Source organism: Diceros bicornis, chromosome X (assembly GCF_020826845.1).
Source record: "Diceros bicornis minor isolate mBicDic1 chromosome X, mDicBic1.mat.cur, whole genome shotgun sequence".
NCBI classification, from domain to species: domain Eukaryota; kingdom Metazoa; phylum Chordata; class Mammalia; order Perissodactyla; family Rhinocerotidae; genus Diceros; species Diceros bicornis.
In genome coordinates this window covers 19,425,593-19,446,681 of record NC_080781.1, presented here as the reverse complement: position 1 = coordinate 19,446,681, position 21,089 = coordinate 19,425,593, and the positions used below count along the sequence as shown (strand labels likewise).

General features: G+C 37.2%; 1 long non-coding RNA gene across 1 annotated transcript in view; it reads left to right on the top strand.

Moving 5' to 3' along the window:
• LOC131400815 (uncharacterized) overlaps positions 1-21,089 on the top strand; it is a 242,689-nt gene that overhangs the window by 166,431 nt on the left and 55,169 nt on the right. Inside the window, exon 5 of the long non-coding RNA XR_009217462.1 lies at positions 20,089-20,236. This is a non-coding gene — a long non-coding RNA (uncharacterized LOC131400815). The remainder of the gene's footprint in view (positions 1-20,088; positions 20,237-21,089) is intronic.

Genomic DNA, 21,089 nt, shown 5'->3' with positions numbered 1-21,089 from the left:
AGGAGGATTGGCATCAGATGTTAGTTTGGGGCTGATCTTCTTCACACACAAAAAAAATTTCTCTATAGCAGTTCTGTATATTTTTGGTGAAGCTAATTTTTAGAAATTTGATAAAATTTGGTGCTCTTGTTAATGGTAACTTGTGTTTGATTATAATTTCTAGTTGAGTGTTGCTGATATAGAAAAATTCTATTGATAATATTATATCCAGTCGCCTTGCTGAACTCTCTTAGGAGTTCTGAGTTTGTCTGTGATTTGGTTAGATTTTTTTATGAAGTTGATCATTTCATCAGCAAATAATGACAGTTTTAAATATTCCCTTTATAAGAAGGTGGGCCAAAATTAATTTCACATTTTTAAACTCCATGAATTTGAAATACGTTTTAAGAACAATGCTCAGTATTACAGGGCTTAACTATATTTAGACAAGAGTTTTCCTGAATCAAAACTATTACATGAAGAAGGAAATATTTCTCACCTATTTTTCAGGAACACGAGATAAAGTTCACTATTCTAAGATTTTCTTAAAATAGCCTTTGAGACTTCCATAACATTTTATTTAATTTCAGCAAATGCTAATTGAACACTACTATGTGTTAGAGGACACAAAAATGAAAAAAGACAAAATGCCCTGCTCTAAAGTTGTTTCCAGAGTGGAAGGAGGGGTTGGAGAAATAAGCAATTAAACACTTATCTACCATTGTGTATAATGCTATAGGGTGTTACTTGATCTGGGAGGAGAGAGCGTGGAACTGTCTGGCTATTTGAGGAGAATTTTGAAGGTATATTTATAAAATGTTAAGGTTTTAGTAATCTTCATTCTTTATCATATTTTCCTTTGGTTTGACCATGAAGGTGATAGGGAATCAAGTAATAAATCTTCCTAATTACTTTTTTGTTAATTTTCTAGATGACATTTATTAAAATTCTAAACAGCCCTTTCATGACTACAAACATACTATTGATTAATAACCTCTCATTAGGGACAGAGAAAACTTGGCTAAAGTTCATCTGAAGTTTTGAAGATTCTGCCAAGCAGTTCAGATAGTTAAAGTTTGCTGATTATTAAATTCCAGATTGGAGCAGGCACAGAAGTTAGAAATCAAAAATAGCCAACCAAATGGTTGTGAATGAGTTAGGTATGAATGAAAGATTCACTTAATCCAAATTTTCTCTGCATTATTATACTAAGTGTGCTATTGTGGGAAGTTGTTGCTCTCAAGAATTATGCACACAGAGAAGGTGAGCTAGATTGGTAGACTCTATCAGTTACAGCTAACAACATGGGTTGAAATCCTACACAAATAGACAATAGTGTTGGAAAGGTCATTCTCCAAATACAAACTACAACCCAAATAAATAGCTCTGAAGAGTAGTTGTCTCTAAAGTGCACCCAAAAGGTGCACCAGATGATCCATAGAGTCTATTCAACTCTATACCTTTTTCAAATAAAAAAAGAAAGAAAACTTTACTGATATTAAGCGTAAGGATTGACCTTGAAGCCCTTACCTGTTGTGATTGCTGAATGGTCACATGTTACATCACTTATGTGAATTTCCTTTGTGGAAATATGGGCATTCCATTGCATGGAGAGCTTGGCAGTGACATCCGCATTCCGTCTTTCTCTCAATATACTGTTAGGTATTATGTTTATGTGCCTTGAATTTTAGTAATGATAGTTTACTGCTTAAAACCATGTAAGTATGTCACATAGAAAACTCTCATCAGCATACTTTATATCAACTGGGAAACATCTTTAAAAATCTTTCAAATGCTTTCAATGAGTTTTTATTCATTCATTCAGTCAGTCAACAAATGTTTATTTACCTTCCAATATTTACCTTCCAATTAGTTGGCAGTAACAACTCATTTACACTGAGAAAGATATGAATATATAAGCCAAAAATTTCATGAAATTCTTTGCATAGTTGGAGGATGAGATTTAAAAATGGTAATCATGCTTTAATAAGCACAGCCAATAATACAATACTTCCATTTGGAGCTATATATCTTTGTGAGATGAATTTTCCACTATGACAGCCATTAAAACCCAATATCTGAAACAACTGGCTTAAAATTGAATCACAAAATGTTAACCCAAGATTTTAAATATTGCTCTCACTAAAATGTAATGGTGGTGATAATTTTAGTGAAAAAGTGAATAATAGTATCGAAAATTAGTATGAAATGTACCTTAAGATATTTATCACATTTATTATAATTTATTGTATTGCCTAAATTTTATAATGTACATGTGTTTGTATGCTATTATACATATAGAATTTAGAAATGAATACTTATACATATATTTGGAGTGCATGCTAATTTTTTACTGATTTTATTAGAACATAAGCTCCATGAGTAAATGGATTTTTTTTCTGTTTTGTTCATTGATATAGCTCAAGGGTCAAGACCAAGGGATGGTGAACTACTGCCCACAGGCCATATCTGGCCTGCCTCCTATTTTTGTAAATAATGTTTTATTGGAACACAGCCACGCTCATTCATTTGCATATTGTCTGTGGATACTTTCACATTATAAGAGGGAAGTTGAGTAGGTGTGACAGGGACCATATGTCCTGCAAAGCTGGCGATTTACTATTTGGTCCTTTATAGAAAATGTTGGCTAACCCCTGGTCTAGAAGCTTGCCTAACACGTAGTAGGTGCTCAGAAAATGTCTGTTCAATGAGTGAATGGATAAATTTTATGTATGATCACAAAAAGTTGGAGACTATAGTTTAAGAGCACAGATCCAGTGGCTTCTACCATTCAGGATCAGCTTGTGAGATTTTTATGCTCATTGATTATGTTTGAATTTGGCATAAATGTGAAGAGGCAGTATCTAAATCTAATGCTTCTGCCCTTGCTGGTTATGTTATAGAAGAATATTTTGACTGAATTCTCATTTTGACTTTCTAAGGAGGTAGCAAAGAGCTTGCATTCTACTTCTCTGGAGTATTACTTTTCTTTGAAGAAGTGGAGAATGGTGGGAAAGTGACTCATTCAAACTTCTCTAGAGGCAAATGTGATGGTCAAACTATTTAAAAACTGCAAAGTTTGGGCACTGAGCAATCAAAATAGAAATTTACAGTAAATGACCCTGTATCCTTACCACCCATACTACTGTATACCATGACTTTCACCACTCTATAGTATTGTGTCACATAGTTAGAGGAGCTGGAGTCTTAATGGGGAGCACCAATGGGCATTATAGAACCTTGGATTTGAGAGAGCAAGAGCTTTCATTCAGTCCTGTCTTTCACTCAGTGGAAACATACAGACCATATCTATAGAAAATGGCTCTAAAGGCCTGGTTTGAGTTTCTTTCATGACAGAGAAATCATTAATTCACAACAAAGCCCATTCTACCATTGGCAGCTCTGGTTTTTAGGATTTTCTCCTTTGGATTGAGCCAAATCATAATTATAATATAATTGCATTTTCTTTTTTTAACATTCCAAATTAGTGGCATATGACAGATAATATTTTTTCTTTTTCTTGAGATAGTTTTAGTTATTTCTTTCTGATTTTTTGACTTTAAAAAAGAAATAGCATTGTTACTATCATTATATTCCAAAATGTAGTATAAAATACAAACTTGAATATACCAAATTATGGGATGTTCAACTCAATAGCCAGAAATTGGAGCCATTGTGATACAAGCAAAATAATGTAATCCTTTCCCTTCCATCTTTTAATAGAATTCAAGTTTTCTCATGTACCTTAGGTATCTGATCTTGATATTTTGCAGATTATTTGATATTATAGCTGCAACATTGGGATATACAACATGAGTAGAAAGTAGGTTAGAAGACCTATGTTAATTTTTGCCCCACCTTTTAATGTCCTGGAAAGGAAAGTAAAAATCTTTAACATAACCTCTGCTGAACTTGAACAGAGAGAAGTCCAGGGATTGGACAGTGAGAGTGAGTATTAGGATGATTTGACCATAAACCTGCTGGCCAAAGAGCAAAGAGGCCCGAGACCTACCCATGGGAGGGCAGTTAGATCAATTACCCACTTTGTAAATTAGCTTTGAAAAACACCGAGTGTGGGCTAGTTTTACTTTCTCACGTGTATTACCTGTATTTTTTAACTTATTTTTTAACTTGTATTTTCTGAACATTATGCAACAAGAATAAAATATTTACACAATCAGAAAAAATGCTGTCTTCATTTAAGACAACAAGGACTTAAAGAAACCCCACAACCTTACCAACCCTGAAACAAAATGAACAAAATACCTAAAGACATACAGATATAAAAGGATGCCTCAACTTTACAAAATAAAAATAACCCCTCCTATTACCCAGTTCTTATTTATACAAGCATAGCAATGAATAAATAGATGGTAAAATATTGAATTATTGTTTCAAAGCTATTTTTGTTAGGAGGAAAAAGGGTTTTGGATGAAGTGAGGATTAAGGGAACCCATTTAAACTAGAAACATTTTTTTCCTTTGAAAATGCAGAGATGTTTTCTTACACTTGGAAGACTATCAGCTATAGCAAATACCTTTGAGTTTTGCATAATTGATTTTTGACATGCTAATGTTTCCCATTTTAAAATATTGAATCAGGTTTACTTAGGTGTAGAAATGACCAGTGAACCTCTGAAGTTGTCAAACTTCCTTGCCACTAGGTGTACTAAGTTTAACCTAACCAGACAGACATCTTCATCCTATTAAAGATTTGTTTAGGGAATGCTGGCTATTTTATTTTTTCTAACAGCTCTCCACACTATTGGAAGTGCTTATTCAACCAGGCTTTTCTTTATAGATTTTAAAATTTTTATAAAAATTTATTTAATCTTTCTGCATGCTTGCATAGACTTTGCATGTCACAATAGCACCTTCAGGTGGGGGGGTGGTGAACTGAGATTGAAGTTCAGCAGGATCGCCACATAATAATTGACATGGAAGAAGTGATGACTTCTAGATAGTGCTGGAGCACCAGTCACTAGGTCTAAAGGGCTGTAGTAAATGCTTGTTTGATCAGAGCTAACACTGATATTTGAGAGGTTAGATTAAAGGAGATGGAGCATGGCATTAATATGCAGGAAACTTTTGCCTTCAGTAGGGCATCTAAGCTGAGCGTTGTTTTTCACAAAAGCATGGATCACATGGAACTGAATCCAAGGGACAAAAAAAAGATGACTTTAGGTAGACTCTAGACAGCTTATGAAATAGCACTGAATTACATGGTGAGACAGTCTCTTTACTATTTTCTTTCAGTCTGTCTAATTATCTCAAGGAGAAAGCCTTAGTTTGATGCTAGTGAGTTTTATGGCCTGTCTTGTACTTGCTAGCTTCCATATTTAGCAAAAAGAAAGCAGGCTTCAAACTAGGAGCCTTCCTTCAGCAGGCTGAAGAATCCAGCTGGCATTTAATCTCATTGTTTTGTTTCACTGTAACGTTTTAAGGCTAGTTTCTATACATCACAAGCTCTACTGAAGTTCCATTTATTTGTTTACTTGTACTTTATATTAAAGTAATATACATTTATATGTATTATATCATATACATTTATATGTATATATCATATACTTGATTACATTATATCATATACATCCTATACATAAAGTAATATACATTTATATGCATTATATCATACATATAAATGATAAATATGCATTTTTCTCAAAGGGAACACACTTTTGTAACCAGCAACCAGATCTAGAAATGGAGCATTACTTGGATTCCAGACATCCCCTTTTAGTCACTACTTCCCTCCACTTCAAGGTTACCACCATCCTAGCTTCTAATAGCATGTTTCATTTTGCCTATTTCTTAAACTTATACAAAATAGAATCATATAGTAGGTGCTGTTTTGCGTCTGGCTTATTTTGTTCAATATGATGTTTATAAAATTGATGCACATTGTTTCATGTCTGGCTTGTGGATGCTCTAGTATTCCCTTTGTGGCTTTATTCATTTTTTTCTGAAGTACCCCATCCCTCCCCCAGGTCCATGCAGGAGAAACCCAAATTGAACGAATCAACTGACAGCCAGAAGCCAGAGCATTAATAATACTTCAGGAAACCTTTACACAGGGAGTTGAGGGTAAGGGGAAGGAGATTAAAGAGGAGAGACTCCAGGTTACCTTCTTTAAGATGGGCTGTCTGTGGACTGATGGCTGAGTCAATGGGAAAAGTGAAAACTGGCTTGTGCTATCGTCTCCGGTTGTATGTATGACTGTGGGGTACAGTTTTATTTCTGGTGATAGTCTGTGCCTTATTCCTACCCTTTGTTCCAAATATTATGGATTATGGATATAAGTAAAAGGAAATACATATATTTCACATTCATTGATGAAGAAGGAAAGAGAGGAAGGAAACATGAGTAAGGAGGGAAGGAGAATGGAGAGAGGTGGGAAGGGATTCTTCTTGCCATGGATTACCTCTTGAGGCCTCAGCCAAGAGCTGCTTCTAGCACTTAGACATTGCACTGATCTCGCGTGAGTTTCCAGAGATATTGCTTAGTGCTCTCTTGTGAGTTCCATACAATATCTGCGCCTTTATCTTTAATTCTCCTGGAGGTAGATTCCCAGGAGTTTAGCACATTATTAGTCTTGAAGGAAGATGATGTTACTTTATTGCAGACCAGTTTGTGAGGTACTATCACTTTTTCCTCCTTTTAATTCTGTCTGCCTCATTGCTCTTATCTTTCTATCTTATCTCAGGACTGAGAAACCCCAACCACATTTCTAAAAGAATCCCATTTCAAATTATTTTGAATTGCATTAAAATTAAATAAAAAGAAGTAAAACAGATCTATTCAACTAGGTCCTTTTCTATGCTCCAACTCTTTCCCCATTATTCAACAGGAAAAAGTCTGATATCAGTTACTTACATTGTGACAGAAATGTATTGTCCCAAAAAGTCAATTCTTGGGGTCCCATGTCAATTTCCAACTCTTAGTTCTCATTATGTTATTTATATTTTAGCCCTTGTCTCCTGTTAAAGGGGTTCCAAGTCTTAGAATATGAAGGGACATTTGGAGGGGCAAAAGGACCTTTATCTATTCAACATTCAAAATATATTGAGCACCTATTATATATCAGGACCTGTGCTGAATGACAGAAAATATATTACTCCTGACTTTACATTACAGTTAAGAATAACTTTGAGGGTAAACCTGGAAGGGGAGAAAAATAGGTCAAGAGTTTTAATATTTGGTTCTTTCCTCTGCCTATTGTTTCTTGTTTCAACCAGATAGAAGCTTGGGGAGGTCTCCTCCCCAGCTGTAGTGGGTGGTTGCCAATGCCCTGGGGACTGCAGGTCCAGAAATTACAGGCTTTTCACAGCAGGAATTTTCTTCTTTTTGAGAATGATGTAGGGAGATGGTGACATTGAACAGGAGACTGAGTAATAAGACCTGAAGGTCTCTCCAAGTTTAGGATGTAGTGATACAGTTGTCCAAGGGGGACTGGCAGATAATTTATTATACGCTGTAGTAGGGTTGCATAGCACTTTATCAGTTATACATAACTCCTACCAGCATTTGCTTCTCAATAGTAAACCTAGGAGAAGCGCACAAAATGATCTCCCTTTTTACAACTGAGGAAAGACAGGCCTACCATGTGCTCATTGACTGTAGGTCATAACATCATAATTGCCATTAGTATGCCTCTAACTCCCAGATGCTATTTCCTATTACTCTGCTGCCATGGTCTAGATAAGAAATTTAAATGAGCTAAGTCTCATGACAGTCCTATGTGTTAAAATTCTAGAGAAAGCCAGAAAAACAATAGTAATAGTATAAAAAGTTTCTATGGCTTCTGGATATAAAATAAGCCCCCTGTCCTATAGGAGAATTCCTTGCACCTCGAAAGTCTCAGGAACAGTCGTGGGATTGCATGCATCTGAAAGAGATTTTACTACTTCTGATTCCATTTCACGAAACACTCTGAACAATATCCATGACCCAATAGGTAGCAAGTGCCTAGGTTGACAAAGGATTCATTTTGTATCTCTCATACCTTCTGGGAGATTCATTACTAAATTAATAATTTTTGAAATTAACTGTATGTGTAGAAGTACTATTTTTATCACTGCTGTTAAACAGGTAAGTGGACCAGACTTCACTTAGTGAAATCACTTCTCTCAAACTCTACCTCTAACTAGATTTGGTTGAAATCCATCAACATTTTCAAAAGATATATCTTATTGATCATTGTTTTGTTTTAAAACAGAAGAGTGAGCCAGAAACCAATTTTAAGGTATATTTTATGAAACAAATATATTATATTTAAGAAAAATTCTAGCTGGGTCTTAAATTAATCATGGATGAAGTAGACAAATGCCAAAGGATGAGTGATGGAGTTACAACAGATCTTATTTCAGTAAATAAACTTTATCAAAAGAAATCCAGTTAGGTTAGATATATCCACTAAAATAGCTACAGCAGCATATTTTACAAAGAAAGTCACAATGACAGATTTAAGAGTTTGATACAGTTGATGTTTTATACCTTTGAAACTGATGTTCTTGCAGTTAACCTCTGGTAAGTAACAATAGCACTGTGTTCATAACACTACAGAGAACTTTAGGGAAATAGAGATTTATTCTTTTCATGTGCTAATTCCTTTAGCAGATCTTTATTTGAACGTACTGCAGTGGATTTAATGTGGTGGGTAACATTTTTAGGGCATAACGATTTTGAAATTGCCTTTTAATTTTATTTTAGTAGTGAGGATTATGATTATTTTTTGGATCAGATTCTGAATTTTGTCTTTACAGATTAATTTTTAGTAATCTACTCTACTTAAAAAGATAAATATATTGAGTGAAAATTCCTTAAGAAAATACAGTATGTTTCCACGTCTATACCCTTCTGTTAGCAACATTAATTCCAAACTCTACGTTGGAGAAAAATATAGATGAATCACTATTTGCTTTTTTAATTTTTTATCTGTAGTTGTTGAAAATGTGCCTAGTTTTTACTGCTCAGCTGAGAATACTCTGATGAAATGCAAAACATTAAAGCCTATAATTAGCTATTTATATTTTTCTCCTCTTTTGCAGTAATGTCCTTTAAGTTTTCTCCTGGTTTGAAACTGGCAAAAGTACCCAGAATAATGGGTAGGACTTGGAATATAGAGTTAAGAACAGTGAAAATAATTGAGGCACAATCATTCAGGACTATTTTGTATTCATATTTATTATCAGTTACATAACAAGAATTGTGAGGAATACAATGACTTCTTGCCTCCTCTCTTTTTTTTTTGTGAGGAAGATCATCCCTGAGCTAACATCCATACCAATCCTCTTTTTGCTGAGGAAGACCAGCCCTGAGCTAACATCTATTGCCAATCCTCCTCCTTTTTTTCCCTTTTTCTCCCCAAGGCCCCAGTAGATAATTGTATGTCATAGTTGTACATTCTTCTAGTTGCTGTATGTGGGACACCGCCTCAGCATGGCCGGACAAGTGGTGTGTCAGTGCGCGCCCAGGATCCAAACGCGGGCCACCAGTAACTGAGTGTGCTCACTTAACTGCTAAGCCACGGAGTCAGCCCCTTGCCTCCTCTTTTAGAGACATTGTGGCCTCTATAGTTAAGAGACCAAATAGTCACTTGACTGAATGAGTACATGGTAGAGTGTAGTGGACATGCCATGGGCTTTGAGTAGGCAATCTGAGTTCACGTTCACTTACTGCCATTTACTAATTGAATGACCTTGGATACCGTCTTAGTTTGTGGTTCCTTCCAAACCAGACTCTGAGACAAGAGTTTGAGTATGTTCTAGTTATCTATTGTTGAGCAAGAAACTACTCCAAAACTTAGTGTCTTAAAACAATGACAACATTTATTTTGCCCACAAGTCTGTAATTTAGGCATGGTTCAATGGGAACATCTCTCTGTTCTGCTTAGCTTCTAGCTGGGGCCTAGAATCATTTGAAGGCTCACTCATATGTCTGGTGTTGACACTGGCTGCTAGCTGAAAACTTAGCTGGGGCTATTGACTGGAGCACCTACATACGACTTTTCGATGTTGCTGCTTGGCTTCCTTATAGTATGGTGGCTGGGTTCCAAGAATTAGCCTTTCAAAAAGGCCAGATAGAAGCTGTACCGCTTATTTTGACCTAGCCTCAGCAGTTGCATTGTGTCTCTTCTGCCATAATCACAGGCCCTCCTAAATTCAAAGGGAAGGGACATGTACTTCACTTCTTGATGGAAGAGCGTCAATGTCACATTGTAAGAAAAGTATGTGGGATGGGATATATCAATACAGCTCTCTTTGGAAAATATGCTCTGCTACAGAGTACAAGTAGTTTATTTGGGGAGATGGTCCCAGGAAGTCCTGTAAGGTATGGGGAAGTGAGACAGGAAGAGAGAAAAGCCACTAAAGGGTACATTAGTGAGCAGGTTACCACTGTGAGTGACTGGGGCTCAACCTCACCCAGAACCTTTTAAAGTCTGTGTGGAACACACACTGGAATTGTCTCACTGAAGAATAGGAAGGTGTGATATTTATCCACCAACTCCTGTCCCTTGTTGGTTAAGTGTTGCTCTTGAGGTGTTAACTCCTTGGCTCTTCAAGTCTGCCTTGCAGAGTGTTGAGCATACCTCTGTAGCCAGAAAAATTCCTTGGACTGAGTGACACAGCTGCTTGCTGTAGGAAGCTGTTGGCATGTACAGGAACTATCCACAAAACTGTAGGTGACTTCTGAGGTGGGCCCAAGGGTGATGGATGAGACGTCAACAGCATCAACTACTGAAACGCTTCCTAGTCCCCTGTAAAATAGCATCTAATTGCAGGGTTTATTTTGTGACCATCAATTTTTGCCTTTCCTACTGATATTTTCCCATATTTAACTTCATAGTTAATGTGAATATGGTCTGATAACACTATAGTTGTCAGAGAGCTTAGTTCTGGTCTATAGTGGGGCTTCTTTATAGTCATAAAATTATAAACTTGTTAAAAATTGGTTTTCCCTTTTCTGTGAATAACATGAATCTTCTGCAATTATGAGGAATAAATCTATAGCTAGAACTGGGCTGGAGTTGGGCATATTAAAAAGACAGCAAATATAAGATAGGGCCATGCTCTTGGTTACTACTTGAGGATATCTGTGTGATTTTGTATAAGTCATTTACCCTCTTGGAGCTTCTGTTTCCTCATCTGGCAAATGGATGAAATGGTGCCTAATTCACAGGGCTATTGTGAGCAGTATATCATCAAATAGAATGACATTGCCCAGATCGGGCAACATGAAAATACGCACTCAGTAAATGTCAGATGGATAAATGACTGCATAATTTATCCAGTAAGTAGCATTTATAAAATGTTTGTGGTTTGTTGTGCTTATGTTCAATTTAATGGTCAATGTGCTTGATTTTCATATTTCAATGAGCCAGATTTATCTTTAATGTATATGACATCTTAGAGCTAAAGGTTTTAAGTAAAGAGATTTGGCCGTTAATAACAGATCTAAATGTTTAGTGACTTCACATTTTGATAGAGTGTCTGATGGCTTTAACAGTAGAAACAGGCCTGAAAGAATGATCCTGGCTCTTTTGGTACCATTGTTAATTGCTTTGCATGCCCTTTTGTGGGGGAAGTGTATGTGCATGCACGCATACGTGGTTTGTGTGCTATTGTGTATTGGAAAGAGGTAGAGAGGATAAGATGATCAGGCAGAGGAAGGAAAAAATTTTTAGAGATAGAATAAGGGTGATATTTGTGCTGAGAGGATGTACAAGGTCAGGACTTCTATAAAATTCTCTGTCTGTAATTGAAAAGTGTCATGGGGGTTTAGGTATGAGAGAGGCAAATAGGCTCATTAGCCCTGAGGCAATACCCACAGCTCCTACCCAGAGAGATAGGGACACATTTTCATTTTGAGAAATTTAGCACAGTGTAGATGTGGTTAATATTAACATAGCTGTGCCAATTTAAATGTGCTTTGGTGTAATTTAAACCACCCACACAGTTTTCCTTTAAAAACACAAACATGTGACCCTCTCAAAATTCTCACCCACGCTTGTTGCTTGTGCTTTGGACTCTTACAAACTCATTTTGCAATCTATGAAGTAATTTTCCTGAACTCTTGTACCTTTGAATGCCCTTAACTTTTAAGACAAGAGCATACTATTTATTAAATATAATTTTTCACTTTTACTTTTGTTATTTAAAAAAATTAAATAAGATGGTTTAAAAAAGGCAGGTTCCCTGTTTTCTTTATTTTCTCATTTTTCCTTGTGGCATAGCATTTTATACTATTATAGAGATTCCCTTTCCATGACCCAGGTATGTTGTGGGGAATGGGAGACAGTGTCTCATTTTTCATGATTTTGTGGGTCAGGAAATCAGGCAGAGCTTGGCTAGATTATTCTTCTGCTCCATGTGTTGTTGATTGAGGTCACTCAGTGTTATTCAGCTGGTAGCTAGTCTGGTCTTGAGGGTTCAAGACAACTTCACTCATGCCTAGCTCCTTAGCAGGGATGTCTGGAAACATGGACTCAGCTGGGTCACTTTCCCTTTCCATTCTCAGTGCATCTCCACATGGTCTCTCCATCACAGTAGTCCAACTTCTTCCATGGTGGCTCAGGGCACCAAGCGATGGAGGTGGAAGCTGCCAGGGTTCTTAAAGGCTAGGCCAAGAACTAGCACAGTGTTACTTCCACCATTTTTGTTATTCATGAAAACAGGTAGAGGCCTGTCCAGATTCAAAGGTTGGGGAAATAGATCCCATCTCTCAATGGGAGAAATGTAGAACAATTTTCATCCATCTTTAATCGACCACAGTTGAAGATATAAAAACTCACTTATAGAATCTTTGTCCTTCTTAATCCTGTGTGTAGTAGAAGTCTCAAGAGAAAGATCCCAGAAAGATTTATAATTACAGAAGTGAATCAGATCATGCCCTAGAAAACAGAATCTGAAGTCAACATATTAGATCTTAAATCCAGTTTCTGCCACATTCTAGCTGCGGGACTTTCAACAAGTTACATAATCTTTTCATGGCTGAATTTCTTCATTTGGAAAATGGAACGATAGTACTTACCTCATAGATTTGAGAGAATTACATGAAGTAACACGTGTAAAGAATTTAGGAATCGTACCTAGAACATGATGAATATTCTGGGAAGGAAGGGGTTCACAACTGGTCTGCAATTCCTTTCTGTCTTGTTACTGGGGGAACATTCACAGGAAAGCAAGAAGGCAAATGACCCAGCCTGATCTCCTTATAAACATGCTGATAAATGATCCTAGTGAATAGACTAGTGGTGTTTGAAGAAGTCACGTCTATGGACTGCTTTTGGCAGGGTGTCTCTGGTTTAGATTGCTTATGATGAACACATCTAGGGTCCATGGATTTATGGGGCATGGCTCTCTGGAAAATGTCATGTAAGCTATGTAACCACATGACTGTAAATGGAGATGTTTCATAACATAAAATACTCCCTTGCTGTATAAGGTGACTGCACACTCGATTTGGATAACTCATCTTTGAACACAGGTCAGAGAGTGCATCTCTAATGTGGGAAGAAAGGGGCCCAGAAGCCTGTACTTGATATCCTGAACCTCTTCCTGCTTCACCTATGCCTCTGAGTGCCTGTATCCTTGAAATTATTAGTAAAGCATGTTACTGGGTAATATCCCCGACTCATATGAGTCTGATTTGGTAATCTGATCCTTTGTGTTAACTTATGCTCAATAAATGTTAAGAAAAACAATTATTAAGATGACATACAATTTTAATTTTTGGTTGTTCCCCATGGAAAAATGAGGGAGGGATGTGGAGCAGTTTTAAATATTTTTCTGCCTCTACTAATTTTATTTTAGTTAAGTTACTGGAGGCCTCCCAGGATTGTATTTACTTGAGGGCAGGGTATGTTATTCTTTTGTGTGTATCCACAGTGTCACGGACCACACATTTGTTGTATTGCTAATGTGCTTTAGTTTGATCTTGAGCTGGTTGGCATATTTCCAATGATTCGGAAAGACCAGTTGTGGTATTAAGGAATTAATTTCTCTGAATTTTCTCAATTTACTGTCAAAATTCTGAAGTAAAGCCTTTAATTTAGAATATGTATAAGTAAGTGCAGTTCCTATGTTTTCTATGTTGTTGATAATTCCAAATGGTTTCTAATCCAAATGCAAGTTCTTTTTGGTTTTGGAATTTGCGTTCACATTTGCATATGGGTATGCCAAGAGTTCCTCTTGGCATACCCTCTACTTGTGAAGCAAAAACATGCTGATTAAATGCAGCCCAGGAAGAAATCTCCGTGGGCTCTAGATATACAGTTTATAGAGTGCTTTTACAGTCATTTACAAAACAATCATATGTGGTAGTCAGGGAACCCACCTAGGTACCCTGCCCCATTTTTCTCCCTTCTTGCTCATGATCTTGAATTACTGATTGTAAGGGCCTCTGCAGCAGATGTATGGGGTGTCGCTACTTTGTCTTTGAGCTTACTTTTTATCTGAAAGAAGAGGTAATTATGTAAGAAGGTAGCCTAAATTCCTTTCTTCTGCTAGAAGGGCACCACTGGACAAGTGACTGCAATTTAGTGTGGGTGGATTCGACAGTGACAATGCTGCAAGGTAGTACTTTTTGGAGAATATGATTTCACAAAACAAAGATTCACTAGGGATAAATAAAGGAAAAAACTAATATTGTCACAAAGAACTTGAAAACAAAAAGGTATCTTGGATATACTGCACTGCAGAGACACACAAAACAAATAATAATATCTTAAAAAAGGTATTTAGAGATTTACCTCATTTGACCCACCCAGTGACGCCAAGAGATGGGCTGGACAAAAAATGTTATTGAGTTTTTATTAATGAGAAACCAAGGCTTAGAGATTGATACACCCCAGCTCACATAGTAGTGAGTGGCAGAACTGAGGTTCTCTGTCCCCTTAAACCATGTCTGTCTCTCAAATAAAAGTCACCACATAAATATGCTGAACAATTGAGCAAACTCAATTGAAACAACTTTTACTAAACATGTACAAGGCAGAGTGCTAGATGTTTTTGGGGATAAAAAGATTGAGATACCGTTTCTATCTTTAAAGATCTTGTAAGTTTGAAGAGAAAAAAGTGACATTCGTTCAAATAACCTCAATCAAAGGCAAAATGGTGAGGTATTATGCAAGTGACTTGATTTATCCAATTTTTAAATAATGTAAATTAGAAACCTTATGTATGTAATGACATCCCTTTGGTTATAGAAATAAATGGAATAATTTGTGCTCTACTTGCACAGATGCCAGCTCATCACAATAAGAAGGATGCTCTTATGTCTGATAATGAGTGGGTCTATAGCTTAGTTCACTGGTGCGTTTAAACTAATTCTAGTCCAGTATGATGGGTAGCTTCCCACTGAAATCTGGCATAAATATTTAGAGAAGAAATTGGACTAGTTGCTACTAGATATTGTTATCACTGTATGAAGACCGGGTGCTTGAACTAAGTGTGGCTTTGAAATGCAAGTTTGTCCTTATTATGTAAATCAAAACTCAGTTCTCAGCTGTTTTCCCTGAGTACACACAAAGCTCTACTGCAAGGTCCAATGAGCGTTCATAGTCTTCTCCAGCTGTCTTGGCAACATTAATTCCTGTAGAAGCCAATAGAATGTGTTCTGGCTTTGCCCAGAATATTAAAAAAAAAAAATAGAAAAACAAAACTATGCTTATGGATGTTAATTAAGATAATGGGGTAGGGACTTTGCTGTGAAATAGTCTTGGATATAATAATGTGATATCTTATTTGACCCTAGCTTAGTGTTATAAAATAGGACCTTATTAATGAATTTTAAACCTTTATTATATAATAAAGTCTGGATAGTGTGTTATCACTACAATAAGAGTGAAAATGGAAGCTTGAGGGGTTGCAGTCCAGGGCAGGGGTGCTGGTTTCACCAGTATTTCCTATCATTCTCCTTGCCACCCTAGTTCTTGGCTTCCATCTGCAAAAGATGGCTACTGCAACTTCAGTCTTCACAGCCATGTTCCAGACAGCTAGAAGAAGAAGGATAAGTGACGCTACCTGAATCAGTCCCCTTTAAAGAGTTCCAAGAAGTCCCACCTAGAGATTTCAGCTTCCATCTCTTTGGCTCCAACTGTCTATAGTAGGCCTACAATTGGCTTCCTCACTCTCTCCTTTTCCCTTCCCTCCATCTCTCCATACTCCCTCTCTTTCTTCCTTCTTATATTGTTACCATCTGTAATACAAGGTTTGTTATGAGGAAGAAGAAGAGTGAATGGGCAGTAGGCAACTAACAGCCTCTACTACAGATAGACTTTTATTTAATTATAGCTTCTTCTAAACGTTAATGATAAAAAAAAAAAGCTTACACAGATGATAAGAGAAGATTTCTATAAAGTCTTTGTATTGACTCTATCGAGACTGAAGATATGTATGTGCTCGCCATACATACCCCCTGGAGTGGGAATGATTAGTAACCTCGCTTTTTCTTTTTGAAGGTTTTCTTTTTTTTTCTACCAGAGTGGTCACATTTTATTATTATTACACTTAAGGGATTTGTTTCTTCCTGTCCTATGACTGATGTCGTCCAGAAAATGAATTCCTTAGTTTTATATAGTTGTTTGTTGCTCACAAAATATATTCCCATTTATTGTCTTAAGTTTTCCTCTCAACAACCCTGCTATCCTGGAGCTAGCAGGACAAAAATTATCATCCAAATTTTACAGCTGAGGAAACTGAATCTCACAGAGTTTTGGTGGTCTGATCATGGGCATCCAAGTAATAAGTAGCAGGCCTTTAATTTGAAACAAATTATTCCATCTGTAAGACCATCCCTTTTTCTGTGACACCAGGTTATTTCATTTTTGACAGAGTTTCCAGTTGGCTTGTCCCAATAGCTTTCTTTGAGCCTTCTTAGTTATAACTATTAATTACTGAGCCTCCTTCTGCTTCCCAAGAGTTCACGTTGCTGTCTCTTAGACCATTTCACATCCTTTTGTGACCCAACTGAAGACTGTGCTCAGCTGTACACGGATTTTTTTTGGTGAGGAATATTAGCCCTAAGCTAACATCTGTTGCCAGTCTTCCTCTTTTCTGCTGAGGAAGATTAGCCCTGGGCTAACATCTGTGCCCATCTTCCTCTCTTTTGTATATGGGATGCTGCCACAGCATGGCTTGATGAGTGGTGCATAGGTCCGTGCCGGGGATCCCAACCTGCAAACCCCCAGCCGCCAAAGCAGAGCTTGTGAACTTAACCGGGCCAGCCCCTGAACATGGATTTTTGAGGTAGACTCAGCGGGTTGGTATTTCCTTAAGAACTTTGATCTTCCAGCTATTTATGTATTTTGAGAATTTCATAGGGATGTGACCAAATATGGACAAGGTATGGCTAGAAATTATACTTGTGCAAAATGCCTGAAATTAAGGTTGGCCAGGGAAATTGCTGGATGGACTGATGACCTGTGTCACTTCCCTTTGGCGTGTTCCATGGAAATGACCATGTTTCAAAGGCTCCTACTAAGTTAATGGATTATATTTCTTGCTGAGCAGAACAGAAAAATATTGGATTGATAGCCTACCAAAGGGTAGAAATAAAATCCATCTTCTCAGGCCTGCTTGAAACTATCTTCCAGCTCCCTCACTCTCGTTTGTGATTAGAATACTGGCTTTAAATGCCACTTCAGAAATCAGGAAAAAACACATGGATTGAACATGGATCTGTGTTGATGTTCCTTTCATTGTCAATCAGAAGTTGAATGTCACAAGAGGACAGGGACTGAGAGATTATAAAACACTACTACTAGTCGTGGAAAAAAGGAATTAATAAAAAAATCATCTTCCCCAAACTTACCTTCAATATTTGTATGGCCTACTTTGCATCCATTTCCTAGAAGTTTCCAGAGCATACTTGTATGTTTTCCTGGAAAATGAAATGGTGTTTATGAAGAGCATCTTCCTCTTCACCATAGTGCAAATTGAGTTGTTATCTTCTTTCTAGGCATGAGGTAGACTATGGCTATAAATATGGTTGTCTGTTTTAATGAAATGGTAATAGATCTAGTGTCTCTAATCATACTAGAGTTAAGCAAGGCATACCATTTGAATCACCTGGCTCTTTTCTACCTACTTTACATGATATGGTAGCTAGAGGGTGGGAGAATAAACTACTGAGAGGTTTTGAATAGGGGATTGCCATTTGAACAGCAGCAAGTTATGGTGGTAGTATTTGATAGAATGAAAATAATGCCATTTGATGATGCCTTTTCAGGCATATGGATGCAAATAATGTAGTGGTCAGGCATTCTGTTAGATCACATAATCACATTTAAGTCCCAATTACCTGTGTGAAGTTAATCAACTTTCAGGAGTACAGAAAAGCATGATTCCAAAGACTTCCCATTCACATCATAGACTATGTGAGAGCTATACCCTAGATTTGTGTAGTGTACAGCTTATACAACTGTATGTAGTGACCCTGTATACTCACATTCTAAAAGTCCTGTGAAATGCTCAATAACTTTGAGGATTGAAGATTCATACATTGCTGTAATTCCAATGATTAGCTATGATTAGCTATGCTTTTTCATAAGAAATATTGCAACAAAAATTAGTGTCCAGAGTTATGATGATTTTATTTCTTTTTTTCCTTCAATTTCTATGTACAAAATACTTTGTTGGTGCCGTCAAATTTATTCTGACTCCTAGCGACCCTGTGCACAGCAGAGCAGAACCTTGCCTGTTTTTTTTTGCACCATCCTCTCACCTTCTGGCTCTATGTCAGACAATGCTCTGCTGCTATTAATAGGGTTTTCATGGCCAATTTTGTTGGAAGTGGGTAGCCAAATCCTTCTCCCTAGTCTGTCTTAGTCTGGAAGCTCTGCTGAAACCTATCCACCATGAGTGACCCTGCTGGTATTTGAAATACCGGTGGCACAGCTTTCAGCATCACAGCAACATACAGCCACAGTATGACAGCCAACAGACGGCTGGTGTGGTTCCCTAACCAGGAAAAAAACCCAGGCCATGGCAGTGAGAGCACGGAATCTTAACCACTAGATCACCAGGGCTGGCTATACAAAATACTAGGAATAGAAGAAAAATAACACAAAGAGATCTACATTAATTTGAAGTCTTCTTATTTAACCTAATGTCTTTGCAGACAAGAATTAAAAATGCAAACCATTTAAGTGTTAGTTGGTTGGTCAGGGGAAGTGCACTGAAAAGTAGGTAAAAACGTATTCACCACATTCACATAACTCTCTTTGAATTAAAGAATATTGCGAAAGTTATGCATAGAGGCAAAAGGAGTTGTATAAAACACAGCCAACTACCAAATGCTTTTTATGATTTCTCTTCAATGTGTTCATATATATTTTTCATCAGCAGTAGTTCAGTGATCTCATTCAAGATAAAAATATATTCATTTTGATAACTCCCCAGTACCTAGCACAATGCCTTCTAAGAATAAACACTCAAATTATTGTTTTTATTTTTATTTAAGCAATAAGTGAAAAAATGTATAAAAATCCACATACCAGAATTCTCTAGGCCACGTCACATTGCCCAAAATTCACCAAACTTACTGGTATATTAGCCCTCCCTCTCATAATATTTTTTTCTGTCACTTTAATATGTTGCTGATAGCGATTGAATGTTTTAGAATCGCTTGATTGTGTGAATTCTTGAAAATATATGTAATTCCATTTGGAAATTTTATGTGCAATAACATGCTTTCAATTGTCCATCCATCACTTCACTGAATAAATTATACAAAATCTGAATCAAGAAGGATTTTAATCCATAATGTTCATTATACTGTTAATTGATCTAGAAATGAGGGTCTTTGTTATCATTTTTCTCTCTTAATGGCTTCATTGAATTATTTTTCTTAAGGCACAAAAGACCCCTTTATTCTTTAGATAGCATGCCCTAGAATCAGAAATTCCTTTTGTTTGTTCTACAAATACAACCAAGAATAAAATATGAATTGAACAGGAAGGCACCTCTGCAGTTCTGGGATCTAAGGCAGGAGGGGAAGGTTGAGTGGAAAAAATATGCTGGTCCTGGTTTTCGTATGTTACAGGAAGCCTGCAAGTCATTCTGTAGGTTTCCTTTTCTCTTATCCCAAACTCTTTCCCCTTGTTTTGCAGGAGTGAGATGATTGCTCATTGCTGTTCGCTATGCACTCTGTGGATTCCCTACTGAGATCACTACAGATGGAGAAGGGTGGCCTCCATCAAAGCAAGTCAGAGAAACTCCCAGGAGGGAAGCCTAGGTGTCGTTTCCTGGGACCAAATGGTCAGTACTCCCGTTATTTACTCTTCCCCAGCAGACTGCTCTGCAGGTCACCTGGCAAGTGCACTTTTCCTCCTTAGATCCAGTCTGAATGTACTCACAACTGACACTCTGAAAATGGCATGCCACACATAATTGCCTGTGTCAGTTGCCAATCGATTTTGTGGGTGACCAGTCAGCTTCTTCGATTAGGGTGCAAAGTAAATGTGACCAAGGTTACTGGTTGATTTCTCCTTTGTGGTTACATATTGGATCATCATCAGGCCTGAGTTGTCCGACCCAAGTAAAAGTGCCAATAGAAGATACAATACAGTATGTTAGGAAAACATCGTATCTGAGGTGTTCTGACCAGTGGGCAGAACATTGTCATAAAGAATACAGAAAGAGAGATAAAGTCAAGCAGGATACAGGTTTCCAGCTGATTTGCTGAATTTTACCCCAGGAATAGCCAAAGTCAGTGGGGTGGGAGCTAGTAGGATAGCCTCCTGGAGGGCCTGGGATATTAGTATGATTATCAAAACAGGGGTGGAGGCGGATGTCCCGCTATCAGAAATGAGATATTAATATGTGGGCTGAGAAAAAGTGAATCAAAGAGCTCCAGACTTGATTCCGATATCACAACTGAACCTGTCTGCTACAATACTTTTTGTACCTAGGACTTGGAGGAGGGCTTGGCTTTTATATGGGAATCAATGCCCTTAACTGAAGATGGAGGAGGGATGCAACTGTTGAGAATCATGCTGGACCTGACAGGTCCTGGCCAATGGAGCTGCAAATAGATATCCTTAGCCATAGGGAATGAGCATGTATGTAGTTCAGAGATTCTCAAACATGAACATGCAACACATCATCTAGA